This window comes from Planococcus citri, chromosome 3, assembly GCF_950023065.1.
Source record: "Planococcus citri chromosome 3, ihPlaCitr1.1, whole genome shotgun sequence".
NCBI classification, from domain to species: Eukaryota; Metazoa; Arthropoda; class Insecta; order Hemiptera; family Pseudococcidae; genus Planococcus; species Planococcus citri.
In genome coordinates this window covers 50,671,760-50,696,757 of record NC_088679.1, presented here as the reverse complement: position 1 = coordinate 50,696,757, position 24,998 = coordinate 50,671,760, and the positions used below count along the sequence as shown (strand labels likewise).

Here is a 24,998-nt window from a genome sequence, read left to right as displayed (position 1 = left end):
AGCGAGCCTTTCCTACTTTACCTACTGCATAAATTAGGCCCTGGTACTTGAAATTTTCTAAACTTTTTAAATGGACATCAGTATATAGCTTATTCCAAATGAGCCTATGTAGTACCTACGTAGGTACATATGTTCATTACTTGAAACCACTGGTTGGGTATTCCTAATTTCAACTTCCATGTCCAAGATTAGGCAAGCAAAGAGAGAGATTCATTAGTCATCTCTTAATCTACTACTCATTCCCGTTGACAATATTTAACGAAATATTTCAAACTCTGAATACTTAACACAGCAGGAAATGGGAAAACTTCACTCCCAGCAGACCCATAGCTATATGTATACCACTGTGCGTTGGTTTTGGAATTGGGGAGTGAATCTCATATGAAAGCACTATTTCACAATAACTACTAGGAGCTGAGAATATAAAAAATATTTTTCTAAGAAAAAATCTATTTGGGTGGGGAGAAAATATTCCTCTTAACCTTTGAAGTAGGTACTTACCTAAGTACTAATCTACACTCGAACTTTCAAAAAAAAAAAAAAAAGTCAAACCGAAAAGTCAAAAAATGCATATTTTTAGTCAGAATTAAAATTCCAATTTCAATTTTTATTTTAAGTCTCATTTTTCACCTTTTGTTTTCATTAGAAAAGACTCACAATAGAATAAAATTGGCCAATATTCATCAAATTTTTTCATTGATTTTTAAATAAATATTTCATCCTAAAAGTACACTGGTAGGGTACGGATACCTATAGTAGGTGCCTATTTACATTTTCAAAAATATTTGAACACAAAGATAAGTTTCGGATTTACTGTATAGTGATTGCTTGAAAATAATTGGAATTCTCGTTCTCTTCTCTTTTGAGGTAGTAGACACCGGTTTTGTGTTTTTATTTGAAACGAGCATTTGTTCATCAAAGATAAAACTCATCATTTGTTTACTATAAAGGCTCTTCTTTTGTTTTTTTCCTTCACTTGGTATTATTTTGTATTTTATTGAAAGTTATTCCCTTAGAATTTTGCAGAGCTTTGAAATATTTCCTTATGAAATTCGCAACAAAAAGTTTAAGTATAAGTTTTATAAGGCTTTGCCATCTTCCTGTACCTAAGTATATTCTTCTATAAAATTTATACCCTACTGTTCCATAATCAGCTAATAAAAGTTCACAAATGAAACTTAACAGAGATAAGTGGTTACGGATTCAAAACAACGAAAAAATAATAAATAATAGAATTTTCTTGTAAGAAGCTCCGAAATATCAAGTAAATAATCCGACCAGTGTGTACTGGTAATTTATGGAGTACGCTACTTGCTTATACGTAACTGCGAGATGGTAAATTAATCAAAATTAAAATTATACTACAAATCGACCTCGTATGGTTTGTAGGATAAATAAAAAAAAATTACTTCGTACTATCGTGTTCTTTTTTTTTACCAGTTATTTTCGTAACAGAAATGATTTTGAGGTAGCCTATTTTGTTGACTTTCGGCCTTTTTGAATGTTTTCCTCTTTATTTCGTTAGCCAGAGCCATTTGACGACTCGATGTGATCAACTTTTCATTTTTTTCTTTTTTTTTTTCAAAATTGAGGATAGTCAATTAATCAAACACAATTATTATCATGTATCTGGTATTTACCGATATTATTAATAGAATTTTTTCTTGAATTATTATTATCTACTGTATCATGCATTTAGAACATAAGTAGGTAGGTACTAGGTAGGTAGTAGGTACGTTTTCCAAGATGGAAAAACAACTACCGTAGGTACCAATAATGTCTAAAATGTATAACAGTTATCGTTACCATACCAAGTTGCGAGAAAAGTCTCTTATTCAATAAAAAATGTTCAAGTTTTCAATATGAAATTGGTATCGCCTATTCTCCATCGCAATTTTCATTTCATCGAATAACTTGCGAGAGTTTGCATTAATTTTTTCGTTCTTACCGAAACGCTTTTTTTTTCACACTGTTATTATTTTTTGTTGTATTTTCAGGTGCTTCGATTCATTCTTTGTTATAATGTACTTATTTGTTTACGTTGAGCATGGTGAGAAAGAAGTTGGGTGTTCCAGTCTTTACTTAGGTACCTATTTCATTTTTTTAAAGAGATGGGTACCTACCTACCTAATACCCATACAAGACCTTGCTACGCAGTTTTGTAACTTCATTTCTGCGTTTTCTTTTCATTCTGTTTGTACCTTGATACATATTGTGATTTCACTTTTCCCAAGTTGTTTAGGTAGTTACATTTTTCATGTTTACCCACTAAACATGAATATCTAATCCATTGGTTATTGAAGTATAAGTGGACTAAAATTTCGTGAGAAGAAAATTCTACAAAATCAAGGATTTCTCCTAATCAAACGTAAATACCTCCTCAATGCGAAGTAACTTGTACATATTTCGTTGACGATCCTATTATTTCATGAAATTTTTCGACTATTTATTCAGATTAAAAATGAACCAAGTTGAATGATTAGGAGATTCTCTTGTAAACGGAATTAATTTGTCATAAAACATTTTGCTGGTATGTAATTTAGTAATTTTTATTGAATAGGTAGTCTGGAAACACTACTCTAATTCAAAGAGGTCTTCTTCACGTGGAATAGATACATGAAAGATGGCGTTAAATCATTGATGGATATAGGTTTACAGGCAATGGCTTAAAAAACTAGTGGGTAGGTATAGGTATATAGTGTACAGAACTACAGATGTCCAATAAAATTAAGAAAACAACAACAAAATTTTAAAAACCATCCCCCAAAAAAACCACGAATTGCTATTTTAAAAGCCGTTTGGAATTACAAAAATTAAAAGTAAATAAAGTAAAAGTTGTTTAAAAGCTTCTGTTTTTTTTTCTAGGAGAAAAATTTTCAGATCTCTTAAGCATTGGTACATTTCATTAATCTCAGGGCAGACTTTATAAAAATTTTAAATTTTATGAAGTTTCAAAATGATAGAAAAATGAAAAGTAGGTACCTACCTGGATGCCGGGTTCGGAACTCTTTATTTCTATTCTCTAGGGGCACCACACAAACAAATTTACTGAACAAAGAAACTTTTCGGGCTATACTTAATTCATCAGAAAGTGTAATTTTTTTCGTACAAAAAATGTGTTTTAAGTAAAAAAGTTTTCAACAAAAAGCTGAACGTTGTATTTTTTTCCAAAGATTTACATCTAGAGTGGATATAATTTGTCGTACATTTTTTTGGTTTGAAACAAGCAAATCTTGGTTTTAATAAAATTGAATATATTGTATTAGTATTGTTACTTACTGTACTTATACACCTTTAAAAATAAGAATTAAACAGAGAAGTACCTATATACTACGTATAGCTACACTGACTTAATGAGAGTTGAAGAATGCTATGATGAATGAGGTGATTCCATTTTCCAAAATATAGGTACCATACTTAAAATATTAAGCCAAATTTTACAAAGCAGGCATGCTCACATTACTTTTTGAGTAGGTAGCTATTTTTTTTTTTTTTTTTTTTCTAATGAAGGCTTAATTTTGATCAGACAGGTAAACTGGTGATGGTTGTCCTTTGAAAAATAAAATTAAAAATAATTAACCCTGTTTTTCCTTGTATTTTTCTTGTTAAAAAATTCATTTTTATTTTAGTCAATATCATTTCTTTAAATTATGAATATTTTAATATTATCATTTTCATTGGAGATAGGTAGGTAGGGTACACAATACACATCTACTTACTATTTTCCTTTTTAAAGGGTATCACATTTTTTACAATTGCAAAATTTGAATTTCCTGCGCAGATATTTTATTTGGGCACATGATGATATCCAACTATCCAAAGTCGGCTATGGTCCTAAATAAGCATTCATCAAGATACAGGGATACCTAGGTAGGTACTGATGTATTTCATGTGGGTATAGATACAGAGAACCAATTTTTTCTACGTCATATCAAAATGTAATGTGGGTAGGTATCCATAAATCAAAGTTGAAAAGAAAATAATTTGTTTTTAATTGAACTATTGGATGACACCCAATTTGCCTTTTGAAACGTCGATTGAGAATTATTTTGTAATATAGGTATTTTTTTGCTATATATAATGCTTTTTTTGTTCTGTTTTCATTTTTTATTTTTGAAAAATATTTCAACTTGAGTACATAACGTCGTCTTAATACGCAAAGTGGCCAACTCCATTTTTGTAAATTGTTCAGGAAATGCGAAAAACAGTGTTATCAACTATTGATGGGTGTTACATAGTTAATGTTATTTATTAAAGTGAAAAAAAAAAATCTCCCAAAAAATTTTTTCACTTGACACATTTTAAGCCACTTTGAGTGGAGTTAGATATTTTTCCCAACTTGAAACGCAGATACTACACCAATGAATTCACCTGAGGTAATTTTCAATATCGGAAGTTATTTATGAAGTGTTCACCTTTCAGATGGTGTTCATAACTCATTTTCAAGTAACGTAAAAATGAAACAGTTTCGGGTACCTAAATACACAGTGCGTTATCATTTGGCGGAGTTAGATAATTTTCCCGACTTCAACCACAGATACCTAATAGACAAATGGGCCTGCACAAGCGTGTTTTTAAGATTTCAACTTATGAATTAAGTGAAGAAAAATCAGATGACGCTCATAACTCATTTTCGTCAAAACTTGGAGTTAGCCACTTTGCGTATTAAGACGACGATAAATAAATAAGTAGGTACCTACCTATGCATGTTGAAGAAAGTACACAGCAAAATGAGGAAACAATCACAAATATTACTCGAGTACATTATTTAATTTAGTTAAACTCAAAGAAATGAATGTAAGATGTATAAATAAAGCAGCATTATGAAAGCAAGTGACCAGGGGATCAGGGGGTGGGGACCTATATAAGTAATAATTGAAATGCCAAATTAATACATATTATTCTTATCATATTCGGTACAGCACAACACACTATGCAGTGTACATCTACTTACGTAGATACGAGTTTAGCGCATGGATTCCAATGCGCCGAAAAGTAGGTATCGAAAACATTTCTGTTTTGATTCGTGGTAAGTAGTCAGTACTACTCTCGCTAGCTACATAGCCGGTAAAACGTTGTGAATGCGATGGTGTTGATGTGATACGAACGTGTAGGTAATATTCGTAACATTTCGAGTGAAAAATTTAAGCAATCGAATTTTATATTGAGTAAAAATTCGTAACGGTGTTGATCTAAATTAGAATTATTTTCCATCGCGTTTGTTTTATTCGTTACCTAATTGACCACAAAATCGTAATCAACGCAAATGATCAATTCTCGAGTTATTTTCGCGATGAACGTTATCATTTTATCAGTAAACATGATCAATTGATGTTTCGTTGAACTTTTTTTCCATTCCCAGCGTCCTTAATCAAAATCGAATCTTCCAAATTTTATAAAATATTTAGCAAATTATTTGTAAATTAATTGTTCGTCCGTGTTAATTTTTACATGCTTAGAAAATTTATTTCAATTTGTTGAGTTCAAGTGTGCATTAGTGAAATGTATTATAGCTTTCGGATTTGCGAGGTAAGTCGTTAATTGAAATTTTTTAATGTTGAAATTGAATACGTAGATTTTTCAATAATGGGCTTTTAGTACCTACAGATTTAAATTTCATCACTTCTAAGTAGGTACCTACACATTAACATTTGGATGCGAAAAAATACGAGAGCTATGCCTATGCGAAGTGTTAAACGTTATTATCGGTAGATAAGTAGGACCTATAAAACAAGCAAAAAATAATACTGGTCAGTTTTATGCACCTGATTGTTTTATATCATCAAATAGCAGACTTTTTATTGTATCAAATTATTGTTTTACTACAGTCGAGTGTGTTGCTTTTATCGCATGTGCTCTCATATCAAAGCACGAGGCATCTAATGAGCAAGAAAACGTAGGTAAATAATGTTAGATAATAGATAAGTAGAACTAGGATGGTTACCTGCTGTTCTTTCCCACTTGTAAATCAAATTTCACCGGCAATAATTTTATTTCAAGACTGGAAAATTTTATAACACCAAAATGGTTTCGCAAAATATATTACACTGCTTACCCTATAATTATAGGTACCCCAATTTGTTCGAGTGGTATTTTTCTTATTGGTTGGAACGCCTTGTATCAGTGATTTTATTCGTGCTAAATAGGTAGATATGTACAATTTTCAATAGGAGGTGAATGTAATTCTTTGATCGTGGTTTTATAAGAATTTAAGTTGATATAGATGTCTACCTGGTAGATGTTGAATTTTTTTTTACCTGCGTTACGAATAATTTCTTCAGAGTACAAAAAAAATGATAGTAAATATTTAAATAAACAGGAGCTATAATTTTTCACATACCTAACCATTCGATTAGGTATTTTAAAAATTCTAAATTATAAACGAGTACTAAGAACTTGAAATAGCTTACATACAGTCGTAATAAAAATGCTTATAAGTTATGTAATCTACCTGTAGAAACGCCAGTAATATTTACAGGTATTAAACTCAATGAATACTTAGGTACCTATACCTATCGTTATTTATTCCTTAAGAATGTACTTTGTAGTCTGTAAAGAGTACGTACATATAAATGCATGGAAAATTGAACGACGGATTTATAGCTATAACTCGATTCATTCATGGATCAATCCGAAGAAACAGGTGCTAGGTGTATAACTAATTGGTCATATTGGTGACTTTGTCAAAATGTAGGTAATGAATTTAGCTATTAATCAGACTTATTGAGCTAACCAACGATTTGTCCATGAACGCGAATAATTTTTCAAAGTCAGAAATTAATTTTCCCTGTCTGCTTGACAGGATTTTGTTTATTAATGATGTACCTAGGTACCAAAATATTCACTCGTATGCGACTCTTTTTTCAATGGTGTAATGTTATGTTTACATTGATTCGATTGAAAAATACAAGAATACGTCTTCGGAAAAATTGGCATATTTTTCATAAGACGCTGAATTCGTCACTGTGTACAAATTTTCTCAGCAAATTCGGCAATAAAACGTAATTTTTGTGGTATCGTAATTCACGAGTACCTAATTAGTAGACTAAGCATCCAAATTTAGACAACAATGTGAATTAATAATGACCACTCGGAGTGTACATTAATAACACTGTGTGTCGATGATTTTATAACCTTAAAATTAACCTCAAGTTTATGTCTGAGAATATCGACAAGTGAGTAACAAATGCATTTGAACTGTTCTCCTATAGTTTCAAAATTTAGTAGGTAGGCACGTAACAAGAAAATTGAATATTTTTTGCATTGGCTGGTCAGATTCACTTTAATCAATAAATGGAAATCACTTACAGTAAAAGTGATTTTTATTCGTTCATCAGACTCCGTTAATAATCACGGCGAAAGCTTCAAAAGTGATGATCAACGCATTTATAAAATTACGGGCAGAATTTTACTACATTAGATAGGTACCTAATGAATTTCTGTACAGGGTGGACAGAAATATCGGGTACCCCTAAGAAAGTTTTTCATTGAAAATATAGGTTGGCAACGTGAAATAGATGCATATGATTGGTGAAATGTTATCTCTCCAGTCTAACAACCAATCATGTGCTACCATTATCATCATTCACTGTGACCAACCGAAGTATTTAGCAGAAAACTTTTTTAGGGGTACCCGATATTTCTGTCCACCCTGTACGTACTCGTACTACCTACCTACCTACGATTATTTTATCATGCAGATGGCATGAATGCAATTTGTAAAAAAATCTAACACAATAAAATTAATAGCTATGATAGATCATTATTGGTGGGGTATCCAATAATAATGCAAAAATTAGTGTACTTCACGTTTATTCAAATTTTGGATTGTTTTGTATCAATTCTTTATTATCAGAAAAATTCACCATACTCGTACGTACTTAACCAGAAAACCACTACCCGATTGGCACATAGTCAGATCCACACTCAGAACCACAGTCAGATATTGCCGTTTTGGCATTCAGAATGTACAATCTGACTGATATGTGGTCATATCCCTATTCAGAATGCATTGTCTAAAAAATGCCGTTTTGCCAACCGGGTGGAGACCAGGTAATAATGTATACCTACTTACCAGTGTTGATTGTTTCAAACTGATTCAATTGATGTTTCTACTGAAACATCATCAAATCAATACAGTTAAAAAGCATCTCCCAGGGTGAATTTCTTCTAAAAATTACCTTATTCCAAAGCTTTTTCCATGACTAACTCAACAAACTGATAATTTGTACAATCGTTCAAAGCAAATTCACGAAACGATGCGCGTCACAATCTTATCTCAGAATCTATGTCACTCTGTCGACGACGCCAGTCTCGCTATCAGTCTGCATGTTATTCGTAGCCTCGTAGGTAATATAACAGATAAGCATTCCAAGACTGGTTTTAAGGTACAGGGTCCATGAAAAAAGGATTGCTGTACTCAGGTCGAAAATTGGAAGAAAAGTTCCCAATGTGGAAATTTGAAAATCAAATATGCTGCTTATAAATACCTACATAGCTTTTATTTGCATTGAAATTATCAAAGCATACTTTTGAGATGTTTAATTTTTCAGTTTTAAAGTAAGGTATTTTCTTTCCCTTTTTGAATCATCAAAGCCCCTTCTTCTGAGACTTGCAGTAAGGTATCCCAAAACAATATTCCTGCACATTTCATCTTGTTATTTTGAAATGCATAAATTGTACGTAAAGTAGTTGATTATTTTGAGTTTCATCTAACGCAAAAATTACTTTTTGGCGAAATTAATCAAAAATAGAAATCATTGATTTAAATGCATTATATGGATCAAAAAAATAAAAAATAAAGCAGAATAACATTGGTGCCTCGGATTGACCGAAGACCGAATTCATCGAGGTGTGTTTTTGAGTATAAAGTGTCTCATAATGAATTTTGGCACTTCTTTGGTCAATTGGTCAAAGGAGGCAGGAGGCTCCGGGGATCCCTAAAGTCAAGTCATTTTCGAAATACCTTACACAGTTTTTTGCAATTATACGTAGATCCCACACATGAAGTTTGCATAGAAAATAATTATGTAGCAAGTTGGTTTTCAAATACGTAGTGTACACCTCCTTGACAAGACTAACTCTAAGAAATTTGGATTAAGCACGCATTTCGATCTAGACTGAGTAGGCTATTGAAATTTTTATGCACATTTTTTCAATTTAGTATTTATAAAAAGCAGAATAATATATTTTTCAAAAAATGAATTACAAAACTTTGAACAAAATGAAAATATGATTATCCCACTAGTCTATGGATTGCGATAGATAATTTTATTTTCTGAGAACAAATCTAGAAATGACGAATCGAATTTATGAATTTTTTGAGACAAGTTTTTTAAATCTTTGGATTGGAAAAATTTTGAATTTTGAGATCTTTTTCAGTCCACTTTTTTCACATCAGGGAGGTTTTGGGGATGCGTTTAAGAAAAAGAATGCAGGAAAAATAAAATTAAAATAATCCTACTTTAAGAAATTACGGATTCTCTTCCCTCGACTTGGGAGTCTAAATTGTTTAATAGGACAGATTTCAACTCAAAATAAAATGCCTCCGTGAATTTTATCAAATTCTTAAGTAGGTGTTTTTTTTAGATCCGCTTTAATTGAAGCTTTGTTTTGTAATTCTTTGAGTAATTTTTCAGTCATAATAAATGAATGAATATGTACCTATACCTACCTAATAAATAATGAAAACGAAATATACGTCATTGAGTGAGTAGTTCAGATAATTTTTTCAACTGGCGAAAATTTATTTTCGTTAAAAAAAATTAATTATAGGCTATACATTTTATTTTTAGATACCTAACTGATTCATAAATAATTATTTTCAAACGATAATACATCGCTGAACTATCAATTTATAAACTTAATGGGACAAATGAGGATAGTGGTGTTGATAAACTGTAATTTTAAGTCGGGTATAAGATATGTATCAATGTTAATTAGAAGCAGCGAAGATACATCATTTGTATAACTACCTCTCAAATTCAGAAATTCAACTACATATAAAATTAATTGGAAATAATTATAATAGCTGAGATTCTTTCACGCTGAAAAACGCAAAATATGTGCTTTTAATGTGTCGTAAAAAAGTCAGAATACACCTAAAGTATTCCCCATGAGTCCAAAATAAGTAGGCCAAAATATTACATAAATTTTACTCGTACTTTTGAAAAAAGGCGCCGAAACGTCGGTTTTATCGAATTTCCACTAATAATAAACGCGTTTCATATTATATTTTCAAAAGTGAAATGACTTCAAATAACGTTGAAAAAACGCCACCAAAATATTCCCCATAAACCACTTCACCTCGTGTGTATCAAAATTTCTCTGGTTTTTTTCACAGTACTTACTCAAAGATTAGAGCATCTTTTATCTTAGAATTCAATAAATATCGTAAAAGTAAAATATATACTTCCTAGAATATTCCCGATAGAGTACCTATTGCAGTGATCCCTACAAATGATTATACTTATTGCCCCATCAGAACTTTTTTTTTTAACTTGAGTTATGCATTTTATAATGATCGAAAATGTTTTGATAAAATGATTTGATTTTTTTATACGAATATAGAAGTTTTGATCTCCAATTCAACTGTAGTGTCTATCTTATCGAATTTTTTATCAAAAAATTTCACCTACCTATACTTACACTTTACTCAGGTTAACTTGATCTACATGAAATTTTAATGCAACGGTAAGGTCTTTCTTACATGAATGTGAATTTTCTTCAACTATTGTTGTACTTATGTATGCTTATTTTGGGTAAATTACGAGTAGAACTAGGTGCCTGTGCAACATAAAATTCTCTAGAGAATTCAATTTTTGCTACTAAGCATTTTCAAAGATGGCCAGAATGGGAAGGATTTGTTGTTTTTTTTTCTTAAACAAAATTTTTCACCTCTCTAAGTTGAAAAAAGTTTATAGTTTGATTAGATATTTTTTCGAGTTGGCATTTTTAATTTTAACGTTTCGCCACGACTATACTGATCTAAGTTACAATAATGTACAATGTACATTCATGTTACATTTTTTATAATATATACCTTCACTTCGGAGGGAAGAGGACTGAACTTTCATTTTTCTATATACCTACGTAGATCAAATAACCCAACATTGAGTACATTAGGTCAATTAAGTATGAATTCAACTCACTAAATATTAAAATTTTTGCAGTAAAAATGTATGAAACAATAGAATAAAAATTACTGTACACTGTCGGAATCTAATTTAATTAATCATGTGAGTAAAAATTCCACTTACCTACCTTATAACAGAAATATGTAAAATGATAATTCCCAAAAGTTGGTACATGTAGGTACTTGACTGAATAATTGCACTGGTTTAATTAAGTACCTATGTAAGTATGGTTTTCAACTAGGTTCATATTTTGAAAAAATTAAAAAATGACAAAAAACTAAAACGCCTAAGGATACATTTTCTGACCAATAGGTATATAGTAAGCTGCAAATTCGTACCTTGGTGTAAACCTTTGTTTAAGTATTGTTTTAACATATGGGCCCTAGTGTTGATGTTTTGTGACCTAAATTACATTACCAGCGAGTAGTTTTGTTAACTAATTAACCAGATATACGCATGCATGTAATTACCAAATTTATTCTAATTTGTAAGAGTATAGCATCTATATATTGTACTACTGCAGTACGTAACACTTACTTATAGTGTTTCAAAAATGAACTTAGAACATGTTTGTGATTGTGAACAATGCAAAAATCATACCCTTTTTATTACAACGCAGTTATAGGCTACATATCTTTTTTTGCTACAACGGCTTCTATCTCTTCGCCATTGTGCAGCCGCGCTTATGATGATATTAAAAATAAGTATAATTTATTGCTGACAATGAATACAATCTAGCGCAGAATCTTTTGCCAACGTTGGCTCTTTTTTTACTCGTTGAAACAAGAAGATTGTTGCCCAGTGGTTGGGTAATCACATAGCCATGAAGTTGGAAAAAATTATCAACAAACAGTGTATTTATGGAAACGATGCCTGAAAGGTTGTTTTGTGAAGGAGTCATTTTTTAAATAGCCTGAAACTTTTTTTTTTTATTTATAGGTATTTAGCACGTAATACCTATACTTACTTACGAGTAATGAGCAATCTTTTGAGGGAAAGACACAATCCTGAGCTCATTTAAATTCGTGGGATACTTTTTATTATTTTTTTTTGGATTTAGTCTAATTGAGAAATAGAAGAAATGACGGTTAAAATTGAAGAAAATGAATTTTAAATCGTGATTATTGGAAGGTTCCATCGTGTAGGTACCTATAATGAGCAATCTTTAAAATTGAAAGAGCTACGTGAAAAATAAAAATTTCAGGGAGATGAAAATACCTATTTGAAATTTTCCTATAAAATTTCAAATTGCCAATTTCGTCCTATGTACGTGTTCAGGCATGAATTCCAGATCTATACTTTTTGAAACAAACAAAACATGTGTTTTCATGAAATTGCTCACTTATCCACAAAATTTCAGGTGCTCAATAAAATTTTTCGAAACTTTTTTGAAAAAAAAAGAAATCTTTGTTTTGCAAACTTCAAAAATTTTGGAAGGCTTTTCATTCTCCATTTAGTAGTTTCTATTACTTTCACAGTTTATGATCTTTTTTTCGTTTCACTTTGGCTTTAAAAATCATAAAACCACCTATAAAATTCACATGACATGGGCATATTTTCGCCATTTTCAAAATTGACTACAATAATAATCAATAATTAAAACAAAATACTTTAAACGCGACAAAATTCATTGGAAAAATATAAACACCACGCGATATTATAATCAATATTTTTTTGGTATTAGTTTTATGGAGAATCGTAACAATTTTATGACGTTAATGGTGCGAAGAAATTTTTGGGAAAACTTTTCAATTTATGATCAGCTCTCGATAAGGGTCAGTTGTATGTAACACGTGTACATTTGAACAGCGTGAAAAGGACACAAAGTTACTTAATGCGTTTTTGTGGTTTTTCATGAAGCTCAGCTTAAAAACAGTTTCGGAATTAATAAAAAAAAAAACTCGACAGCTGTTTTCAACGAAATCAAAAAAAAGAGAGAGAGAAAGACGGAAAGATGGTGAAAGAGAGTGAGAGAAAAACGGATTTGTATAACCCTTTCAGTATAGCTGGTTCGTAACACCGAAACATACAAAATACCAATACTAACTATATGAAAGGTTGTGGTTATGTAGATGAACTTTTTTTGTTTGGAAAAAATACACGATTTTTTACAATTCATCATTTTTGGAAATGATACGGTTATTTTAAAATCGAACCAAGTTATTTTTGTTGTGTATTTTGCATAGGGAATGTTTGGAGCATTTGAATACACGTGTTGGTATGCGATTAGTCGAGATATCTATTTCTATCAAAAACCAGACCAACGAACTAGTTTTTCTCTATATTCATTCCTCGTTAGTTGTTAGTCTAATGCGAAAAAAATTTTAAGTGTAAAACTCCGGTTTTAATGGATGGCGATTGAAGATAGGTATATAGTAGGAAGGTATATACCTAGGTATGTCGTTTTCAATGAATGGCAGGCAATCTTAGCTTTTACGAATTGCATGTTCGTATTCGTGTCTTGTTTAATTCGTTCAGACTGTAGATTCGGAATAGGTGATATCTATTAAGTTGTTTTACGTCAGGTGATGACCACATACCAGAGCTTCCTCCGAACCACACTATTTACTTTGTTGTAACGCGCGTTTATACCACGTAATTATTCGTACTTATTACTATCTTCCTTCGCGCTATTCAACGTCAGTCTACCGGAATAAGCCTATGATAGACTGATTCGCGAATTTCCGCGAATCTAGTCGAGATTTTTATTCGATGACGAGGTGTTTTGAGTTTTAGAGGAAACTGCGAATGATTCAGCTTCGAGTCTGTAAGTCCTTGTTATGTGAACAGGATGTGTGATCAAATCTCCGAGATGGGCGGATTATTATTCTTTTCCAGAATGTCTCATGGTCAGCTTAATCCTGTTGATGAAAATGTTACTCAAATTTTGAAATTGTCTGCGTTTAACCAGCAATTTTTCCAACAGGGGCGTTCTCTTAAAACCATTATTTTCTATTCAGTCGTACAAAAAATATAATAGTCAGAAATTTTACCTATACCTACATTTGAATGGATCTAAAAAATACGCCGTCATTAGATTTTGACCAAATTTTCGGAGTAATTAGAAGTCTGAACATATTTTACATACTACTTTTTTTTAGCTGATTTATCCTCCCCTCCTCAGATTACATTTTTTCCACTGAAGTTGGGAAATGGAGAAGATTACAACTCAAGATGAAAAAAAACATGAAATTGCCTTCAATTTAAAAAATAAAAATTTCATTTGAAAATCGTTTAAAATTTTCAAGTCTGAATTTATTTTTAAATTTTAAATTTTTCCAACTTTTCGCATTTTTTCTAATATTTCTCAAGTTTGGAGAAGCGCGCGTGGGAGAAGGTAAGCTGTTCCTCATGCCTCTTTCAGCTTCACACTGTCTAACATCGAGCTATCGAAATCAAAGTTTTATGATTTTCAGCCAAACTCGATCTTCTAGCAGGATTATTCCAAATATTTCAAATTTCATCATGAAGGCTTGAAAATTTGAGTTCTGTCTCTTTCTAAAATTTATAAAATTACCTAAGTGTTGAAAATGTTGAATTGAAATTTCTTTGTGACATCCAGTTTGACATTTTTTTCTTTTTTTTTTTCATTAATTAGCTATTACTTGTGGGTACCTAAGTAGGTACCTATACAAACTCGCATTTGAAAAATTAAACTCAAATTTGTTAAAATGATAGATTTTAAGTTCAGGTATTTCGAAGTAGGGTGGAAACTAAATTATTTGCAGTCACGATCTACTTTGAAGCTTTTGAGAAAAAAAATCATAAGACTTTGGGAATTTTTTTTTGGGTGGGTTCGAGTTTGTAAACTTTGCAAACTTGGAATTGAAAATAAAAATCATTCTACTTTTCGTAATTTTTTAAAAGCTGAATGAAAATATCTAGAATTTTTAATTTTGAACATTATTATTTTTTGAACTTGGGTAGAATCGTAAAATATTATTTTGTAAATTTAATTAGCTTGATTTCAAACTTTTTTCTAGTTCAAACTCTGAAAAAAACTGCCTATTTTAAGAATCAGTAGGGAGGGAAACGAGTTACTTAGTTGAGGAATTACTTGTTTGAGGGGGGGGGAGTAGGAATGAACTCTTGATATTTTCAATGCAATACTGGATACGTACTCGTACTTCTCAAAAATGTTGATGCGATGCCCTATACATACGATAAAAAGTATCTTTTGAATCAATGATATCTCTCATTCGGGTACTTGTTCAATTTGCCAAACTTACAATTTATATCGGTTCTCGTTGATTGAGACAAAAGGTTAAATTCTGTAGGTATACTACATCAATGTCCGAATCACATCAATTCATCCTAACGAAAACTTCATTCCACAGATATAGGCTAGAAAACCATATTTGTACGTCTACCTATTTACTCGTACCTTTATAACTCAGAGTCAGCTTATGATGTGTTGATTGCCAAGTTCAATTGAACACCTGGTTCAATAAATTAGTAGAGTGAGATACCAAACATAGATGTGCCTATTACTTGGATTTTGTGGATTTTCCCCCACCACTTTACGAATCTGTTTTAGGGGAATTTAATAAATGAGCTTTTCACCCGTCATAGCGGTTTTATTGCGCAACATTTCAGGCTAATAAAATTGCAAAAAAGAAAATCCTGCCATTTATTTCACGGCCTACTGCCACACGGTTTTTTATTACGCATCTATCTACTTTTGATTTCGATTACAATGATAAAAAAAAATATATTATAGCACCGGTGAGAGGAAAAAAGCAGATTAACAATAGTATCTACGTGTACGTAATTGTTGACAAGGAGAGGGTAAATAAAAATAAACTATCAAGTATACTTTAGAGCACTTCTCTCTCCCTCTTTGCCCATAATACCTATCTACTTAGGTAACACGTACCTATACTCTTGACTGTATTTTTGTAGGTATACCTTTACCTATCCACTTCAACAGAGTAAAACGAAAAGTCACTTCGTATAAATTAACAAAATAGCTGAAATTGTAATTGGCTGCTACTTTATCTTTTAAGATGTTTCTTTTCTTTTATTCGTGTTAAATTAGATATACAAAGAATGTCTCCGACGTTCGTGTGTTTTTTTTTTGTTTCTTCTTAAATAGTGTATTGCGATCTTGCTGGCAATCTTGCTTGAAAAACTGCTTCAGACGATGTTGGGTGACAGTTGTAGTATTTATAGTGTTATACGAGTATGGAGTTGAAAATTGTTCTATATCCTACAAAAAACTAACTTATAGGTACCTTAAAGTTTTGAGCATCTATTATGAAATAGAGAAGAAAAAAAAGCACGATTATCCGCAATTTTTTTTACTACCTACCTATCAAACTTTTCTAATTTATAGAAAAACCATAAAATAACGATTTTCGACGCTGTAAGAAACAAAAACATGAAGAATTTTTAACCGACATGTGTGATGGATTTGTAGGCATTCGTTACTCCTGAGAATGGGCATCTTTTTTTTAAAGAATTAATTTGCATTAAGAGGTAGGTATATTCGAGATGAAATAGAAGGAATTTTTTCTTTTTAATTTAAAACAAAATTTGCAGCCTCTCTTCGCTCGGGCTGCTCGCCTGCATTAGAATGTTGTGTTCCAAAACTATCACAGCTGAGAACTCGCACCCTTGCTTCAATGGCGAGGAGGTGATTTTTCATTTATATTACTCATGAACAAAACAGATCATCCAAAGGGACCATCGGAAGCTTCGCTCACACTTCTTGCTCGAACATCTCAAATATGTTGACTGACGCGAAAATGCTTTCATAAAAAAAAATGATAATATGTAATAAAATTTTAGTAATTTTGTTTCTTGATGACACGTCCACATGTCTAAATTAATGATCGATTTGCCCACATGACAGATACAAAAACTACGTATATGTAAAAGGTGAGTAGTTCATTAGCTAGTGTATTATTTTTTAAATTGGGAATGAAAACGATCTTGAAAGTGAGTTGTAAAGTTACCAATAAAATTATTCGAATAGGTATAAGCACAATCAATTTTGAATTGATACCATTTCATATAACAATGTTTCCAATTTATTGTGTACGATAAATGGTTCTCAATTGTGTAAAAAATTCAAAATGTTACAGAAAAGAAGTAACATTCACACGAGTTGAAAATAACACTTCGAAATTTAATAAGCGTAATTATGGAGAACGGCAGTGATACTTATTCGGGAAAAATTTAAATCTCACGATGTTATAGCATACCACGTAGACGTTACATTAAAGATGGAAAATCTGTCTACTAATTTTGTTGCTCAATTGAACTTTCCTAAAGCACAGAGCGAAATAAACTACTGACGCTTTATGATGGCGCGACATTAACTATTTATCATGGCAGGAACTTGGTGTATGCACACCAACGCTCCCTTAGGAAACAAAAGCTATCATCGTCGTCATTAATTACAAAAGTAAATACATAAATGCGGATTTCTTTGATATTTAGGCTACTTTCATCGAATAGATATATACGAGTAATCCCTATCCAATACTATAGCGGTCAGGCGTGCTTTTTTGAGTTGTGTTATGGCGAGACCTTGAGATTTTCCACAGCTTTATGGAAAATATTGGTAAACTTTTTTAATTTACTAAAGGCCAAATATATAAAGGAACCATTTTGTGCATAGACTGTGTAGCGTGTGTATTCCAAGGATCCCCGTGGAGAGCTAAATCTGCGCAAAGTGTATACTTTGTACCTACACTGCTTGACAACGTTTTTTTTTCAAGTGAAAAAATGTAATTTTCGTTTTAAATTTTTGTGTGATTCAATTTCGTTGGTAAATAGCTTTCCTCTAGGCATCTTCAAAATATTTATAATAAGTGTATGAAATGGTGCCCAATTTTACGCGATGTAAAAATCAATAGGCCTTTTATTTATACAATGTGATTTTGCCATCTAATTTCTGCATTTATCTGAAGAAATGGACTAAGTAAGAAAGTTGAAGGCTTCTTATCCTATCTATGTTAATGAAATTGATTCCCAGGCCGAAAAAATTGAGTGGGTTATAGTTGAACATTAATACTACTACCTGCGCTAAATTTCAAGTAGGCTATTTTCAAATTTTTGGCAAAGACTGTTGCAAGACGAGAATAGTAAATGCCCACCCAAGTTATTGATTTTTTCTAATTTTTGTCAGGTTCTCATTTGCAATGATAATACTTACACATCCTTTATCATTTTAGAGCTCATTATTACAATGCTACACCACCATCCAGTGAGTGGGGCTGACCTTGAAATATAGACTTCTACTCGTAGCATGATCTCGGGCATTTTACGATTTTCGATCCGATGGTATAAAATTTGATAAGAAAGTAAAGTGGAGGTTCTCAGTGCAAATGCCAATAATTTTTTTAAGCTTCTTTGACCTCTAAAATCAATTTTTAAATTCAAAAATGATTTCACGCTTCCAATTAATTTATACCAACTCAAAATTTGATAGAAATGAATACAAATTTTTTTTTTCAATTGCGTTCAATTTTTATTCGTTTTGTGATGATTTAGCTATATTTTGGGCAATTTCCATTTCACCCCTAAAATTCGCAAATTCTCATAAAAATCTGGCAAAAAAATCCAATTTTAACAAACTAAGCAAAATGTATTCAGAAGAGTTTTTGAGTAAAACTTGAGGAACATAATTTGACTTTTCGAATCTGACCAAAAAATGTCCTATAAAATTTCAATACAATTGAGGTATAAAGCTGAAATTTTCTTCAACTTCAATTCTCTATAACTAACTACCTTTCGAATCAGTTGTTGGGAGATTCGAGCTATTCTGAATTCTCCAGCAAATTTCTGAAAATTAAAGGGAAGGTATTCGAAAAATGTCACTTACATGGCTTTGATTGAATTCAGGGCCAACAAATTATTCGTTGCATTTATTCTTGGAATTGAAAATTTACTACCAAAATCGTATTCCAATGGAGCTCTGTTTTTCATAATACGTTTTATTTATGTTTCCAAGATATAAGTATGTATACCTATGTATTTTGTTTATTGATTATTGAACATAGGTATCTCACCTCCAGGTGGGTTTTTTATTTAATTAAAATATATTTTTATTTTTTGAATGCCTAGGTATTGTAAAAAATTCTCTATTTTACGATTTTGGTTTTTTAATTGTTACTGAAATTTGGGAAAAGTACGCGTTTTCGCTTCGAAACATCCAATTTGCCTTACTGAGTTGTACAAATAATCCCTTAAATGATGATTTGTCATCCCAGAGATTTAGTAACTTTACTGATACTATCGTTGAACGAGATTTTAATGATCGCGTGCTGAATGAGAATTGAGTTGTAGACCTTAGTGAAAACTAGGGAATGGAATTTTCTTGCATTTTTTAAAATTCAAATTCTTGGTCTTATTCCAACAATTTTTTTTTATAACTTTAATGACAAGATCGAGAATATTGATTAAAAGAACGGAAGCTTTGATCCAAATGAAAATCGTGGCAGAAGTGCCAATAACATGGCGGGAACGAACACAACTGAGTACCTATAAGAATGGAAAAATGGAGTTTTTCGTTCAAAGATTTTTTTACGTAAATAAAAAACATAGATATCTGGCTTTTTTAATTGAAACCCCCCTCCCCCGTTGTTCTGGAAAAGTTCTTTCATTTATGTATCTACTGGTATAAAATAGGAAAAAAATTGTTTCTAATTTCATATGTGTCTCCTACTCACCAGGCTCATCTACCTTCCTGTTGCCTTAGTGAATCACACCTGCACGAATAAAACGTCTTGATGTTATTAAATTTCATTTTTCGTTTAGCTCATTATAATTTATGTATTTCAACGAAGGCGAACTTTTAGTACTAGATACCGAATTTTCCATATTCTCCTCTAACATATGAAGCTTTGAGTGTTATCCAATTCCAAGTACGAGTACTTACTTATTTTATTACAAATGCCACCGGCTGAAGAAGTGTTCATTTTGCGGTCTTCCTTGGATAACGTTCCTGGTTCTTGGTCAGTATTGTAGAACGAAGGTAAAATGTAGGTTTGAAGAAATGAGTTATCTTGAAATCGTTTCATCTCCCTGATATGCATTTTTTTTCAATTTTTTCGATTATGGGATTTACCGGTTGAACGTATTAAAAAAAATAATAAAAAAATTCAAAAATTATTTATGGGTTTGTAAATTATTATGTTATGAAAAGAAGTCCAATTTTTGATATTATGCGATTGAAAAGATGGCTGATTGGTAAAGGTGGTAAAGTGGCAGAAAATGTTTTCACATGATATGTCAAGTAGTAGGAAATCTGCCCATAAAACGCGTATGGTATTATGTAAATAGGTGCGCACTATATTCTATAATACATGTTCGAATTAATGTTTGTTGATCGGACAAGCTAGCGTAATAATTATTGCTACGAAGTCACTTCAAACTGGTTTATTCGTCGAATAAAACGAATACCCGTTTTTTTTTTTTTTTTTTTTCGTTTTCTTCTTCATGTGTATTATGTAGATGGAGTAGGTAAGTATATAGGCACCTTTCACACAAATATTTGCGCATCGACGTTATCTATCGACAATATCGCTGTTTTAAGCTTGGAACTTGTCCGTTTCGTTTACAATTTACAAAAGAGTAATAAAAATAACTACCTACATCCGTTCGATATATTATAAGTACCTATAATAGTACTACAGAAGGTACATAGTAAATAGTTTTCACTATAGCTACAACAATATCAAAAACAGTCGGCAATCATTTGTTTGAATTTTCATTTTCCCTCAAGTATTGAAATAATCGCAAAAATCTGCTGAAAAAGGAAAAATTATAGCGAATTTCAAAGAAATATACCTAAGTATAAGTATTTACGCGAGCAAGTTGAAAGATATTCGAAATACATATTTTCACAAAATACCAAAATATGGAAATATCAGTTTGAACATTTTTCAGAAAGAACGTGAGGTAGCTTTGGAAACGAACCGAGAGGAACGCGTACCATATAAAAGATGAAAAAATAAAATGAAACGAAAACTGCGTGGTGGTTTTAAATAACAGTGAAGAATGTTGCTAATACTCGTATAAATACTTACTTACGTACCTACATAATACAACGTTTTCTTGGTTTTAAACGCCAAAGGCCCATTTTCAATGTACACCACTCTATACTTACAACCTAACTCGAAATCTTCAAGGTTGTCATTATTTTGAAAATTTTATTTCGTTTTGAATGCGTGAAATCGCATTAAATTATAATCTACTTACCGACTCGAAAGTAATTTTGGTAGAAGTTGATCGAAATATTGAACCGAAGCTGGCTTCCTTGAATTCTTTCAAAAAATTGATAATATAGATAGACCGTATAAGTAAGTGGTGTCTGCAGATTGCTAAATATGTTTTGGAGGTAGGTGCCTTTTTTGGAAATGGTGAGATCCCTATAATTTAAACATTTTGTGGAAAAAAACAACGTTCATGAGTCATCGTCCTATTTGAAGGGCGGTTTTCCAAAAAGCGATACCTAAGTCAAAAATCACGATTTCGAGATAAATGACGTTTTTAGTGCCCATTTGAAGCCATGATGCACTTGGAGTCTGCAACCTGTCCTGCATGTTGCATTAGGTCTACCTCAACATGTACGTGTGGGTTTTGCGATGTAACTCGAGCTCGCAGCGCTTCTGCGGCAGAAAAAGTAAACTGACTTATCGCCTTTTGGAAAAACGATTTTTCAGTTTTTCATTTATATGATAAAACCAGTGGTGCAGATCGATGTAAGTCAACTGTAAATCACGATACAAAAGAAGAAGACCAAAAAAAATCGATTACAAAAAAATTAATCTGTATTTTTAACAAAAATGATCCATTTTGGCAATCAAATAAAACAAAAAGTACCTATATTACGGTACTATCTAAGTATTGAAAAAAAAAACAATTTTCACAGCTCTACTTCAACGAACACGAAGTATTACAGTAGGTACAAAAAATGTAACCCATATTTTTGACACCGAATTCAAAGGTTCACTGGATAAATTGTGACTTATCGCGTTTTGGAAAAACGATTGCGATCTGCAACCTACGGAAAAGCTGAATTGCGAGTAAATAAATAGGTATTTTGGGTAGGTTAAGCATTAAATAGGTGAGATACGACCTATAGAACACAATGGCGTGAAAAACTCAATTTTCAAAAAAATTGACTTATCCACTTTTGGAAAACCGCCCTTCATTTGAATTATATTGGGAAAAAAGAAGAGCTCGTAAGTGAAAGTTGTCAAAGTGGATCACCTAAGATATACGCTGTAATACACATAGGCTACCTATTTGTTCATTTCATTGTTTTCTTTTTTATTGTTTGTGATAATTCCTTACAACTTATTTTAGTCTGTTTTCATCATAAAATTACGATTTTGTTTCTTGCAAAATTCAAGAGCTGCCTCGTGTGGTCAATTCCCGTCTTCAAAGTTTTTACGAAGTACCCGCCTCTATTCCAAGTGACACTTATTTCTGGCAGCTTTTCTTCCTTCCAACTTTTGGCTTCTTTTGTATAATTTATCGTAAGTAGTTAACTGCGTAACTATTTGGGGCGGTATCATTTTTGTGTGGAAGGTTCAAAGGTATAATTTTAATCGAATGTAAACGTTTCTACTTTACATGTACCTAGTTTCAATTTTTGAGAGTTTCTTTTGCATTCTTATAGAATATAAGAATTTCAACTCCTTGAAAATATTTTGTAAAAATTTTCTGTCCAGAGATTATTATTGCAAGTACTTGGAAGTTGACTCTTCATAGTATTTTGATTTCTCAGATCATGGATGTGTTCATGAATTATTCATTATAACCAACTAAAGTTGAATTTTCAACGGCTGAACTTCAAATTTTAATGCAACAAGGATGGTTTTTTGCGACGGAGGAGGAAGGTGTTTGAAATTACCGTGACACAAACTTTTAAAAACTTGAAAAAAATTGTTGAAAGGATTTCCTGATATTTTATATACCTAGTTTTTTCAGTTTATTTGGAATATTAAGCATTGAATTAACTTGAGTAAAAAACATATCCACGATTTTAAAATTTTGTCTAGAGAGGAGACCTTGCTCGAATTGTTTTGGCAAAGGATCCACCAGCTCAGTAATCATTCTGACATAGCCTTTGACTTGGATTTTGATTCTTATATGTACTACCTATTTCTCGTTTAGTTCTACTGAATCTTGGTAAGAAAATACAGGTGCATGCTGGAGTGCAATGACCCTGAATTGTTTCCAGCGGTTTTTTTGACGTCAGCGACGAACTTAAAATATTGTAAAGATGACCTAAATTATGGAAAGAGACCGAATAAGATGGGTTTCACGTTTTTCATTGTGTTTTCTATCACTGATAATTTTTTGAGAATTTTTGAAGCGGTATTTAAGTATGAACAGATAAAGGAACTACATACATATATTCGATCTGACGCCCATCGATTTCAGCAATAGCAAACTATATCGGAAGAGCGCGGAGCGTGTCCTGCTTTTGTATCCAAAATCTTAAATGCCGTTCATTTTTGAATTTTTTGGTGAATTTTTGAAAATTCCAACAATTTAAATCAACTTACATATAAGAGGCTCCTTTGCAAACGACATTTAAAATGTCAGGGCTCTATGTCAAATTTACACTGTGTACCCGCGAGATTGACCAAAATTTTGCAAAAACCACTTGAAAATCAGTTGAAATATGTATTATAAGAGCGAATAATACGAGTAGGTACCTAAGTTGAAAATGTTAAAACGATTAATATTGAAAATTTAAGCAAAAAACTCGAAAAATTTTCAAATATCGAAAAATTGCTTGTACATAGTTACAAAAAATAGATAATCAAATTATGCATTATGAGCTTATTATAAATATGTTATGGAGTTGACATCCAGTTAGAGGGGATGGGGGTATTCAATAATTTTTTCCCCTTTTCTCTTTTAATTAATTTCTTTGGAGCTTGAGCAATTTGGTATTGTCGTGTTTTTTCCTTTTTTTCTCTCACATAGGGGTGTTGTCATATATGTAATATAGTGTTCAATATGCTGTGCTTATAATTTTTCAATTTCAATTCTTAGATGGGTAGGTGTGTTTTAATGAACACATGTACGAGGGGCAATCAAAAAGTAAGTTATACACTGCTGTAGATTTTGAACGGATGGACATTTTTTGACCAAACTTGGGGGAAATAAAGTTCAAACATTTGACCAGACCTGACAAAACCCAAAAGTGGTATTTGGCTGAAAAAAAATCGGTGATTGCAATAATTATGACTAAAATTCATTAAGAATTACTCAAAACACATCATACTAATGTTATTTCAAGTTAGAAAGTGATTTGGCGCTGTAAATTGTTCATGTTATGGTTGCAAAATTTCTGGTGCTGAGTACCTCCGTGGAAGGCCGACGTTCAGCAGATTATCACTGAACAATCAACTTCATTTAGGTACTGCTTGAATCAAAATAATGTTAGTGCGTTATGTCTTGAATGGTCCTCAATCAATTTTCCAATAAATTTCTCTTTTGTCAGCTTAAAAAATTAATTTTTTCTCCAATATCATTTTTGGACGATTGTTTATTATTAGCACTTCACTATAATAACGCTGTAAAATACGAACAACGCACCCAAATGCAAAATAAATTTTGTCTGGTCTGGTCGAATGTTTGAACTACACTTCCCCCAATTTTGGTCAAAAAATATCCATTCGTTCAAAATCTTCAGCCATGTGTAACTTACTTTTTGATTGCCCCTCGTATATGTAATTTTACAAATCAAGAATTAAGTACATAGATATACATACTTACCTACATAAAATAACTGTAATATTGCGGTATTAAAATTATCAACATTTTCCTGAAAATGCTTCAAAATTTGCTAGAGTGCCATGAAACCAGTTGAAAATTAATAAAAGTTGATGA

At 31.7% G+C, this 24,998-nt stretch overlaps 2 protein-coding genes across 2 annotated transcripts in view; both read left to right on the top strand.

Annotated features, from left to right (window-relative positions):
• Positions 1-24,998, top strand: part of Sys1 (Sys1 golgi trafficking protein) — a 203,410-nt gene that overhangs the window by 37,255 nt on the left and 141,157 nt on the right. The gene's annotated exons all lie outside the window — the stretch shown is intronic.
• Positions 5,025-24,998, top strand: part of LOC135839652 (protein turtle homolog B-like) — a 103,068-nt gene continuing 83,094 nt past the window's right edge. Inside the window, exon 1 of the mRNA XM_065355773.1 lies at positions 5,025-5,529. The gene's annotated coding sequence lies outside the window, so the exon portion shown is untranslated. The remainder of the gene's footprint in view (positions 5,530-24,998) is intronic.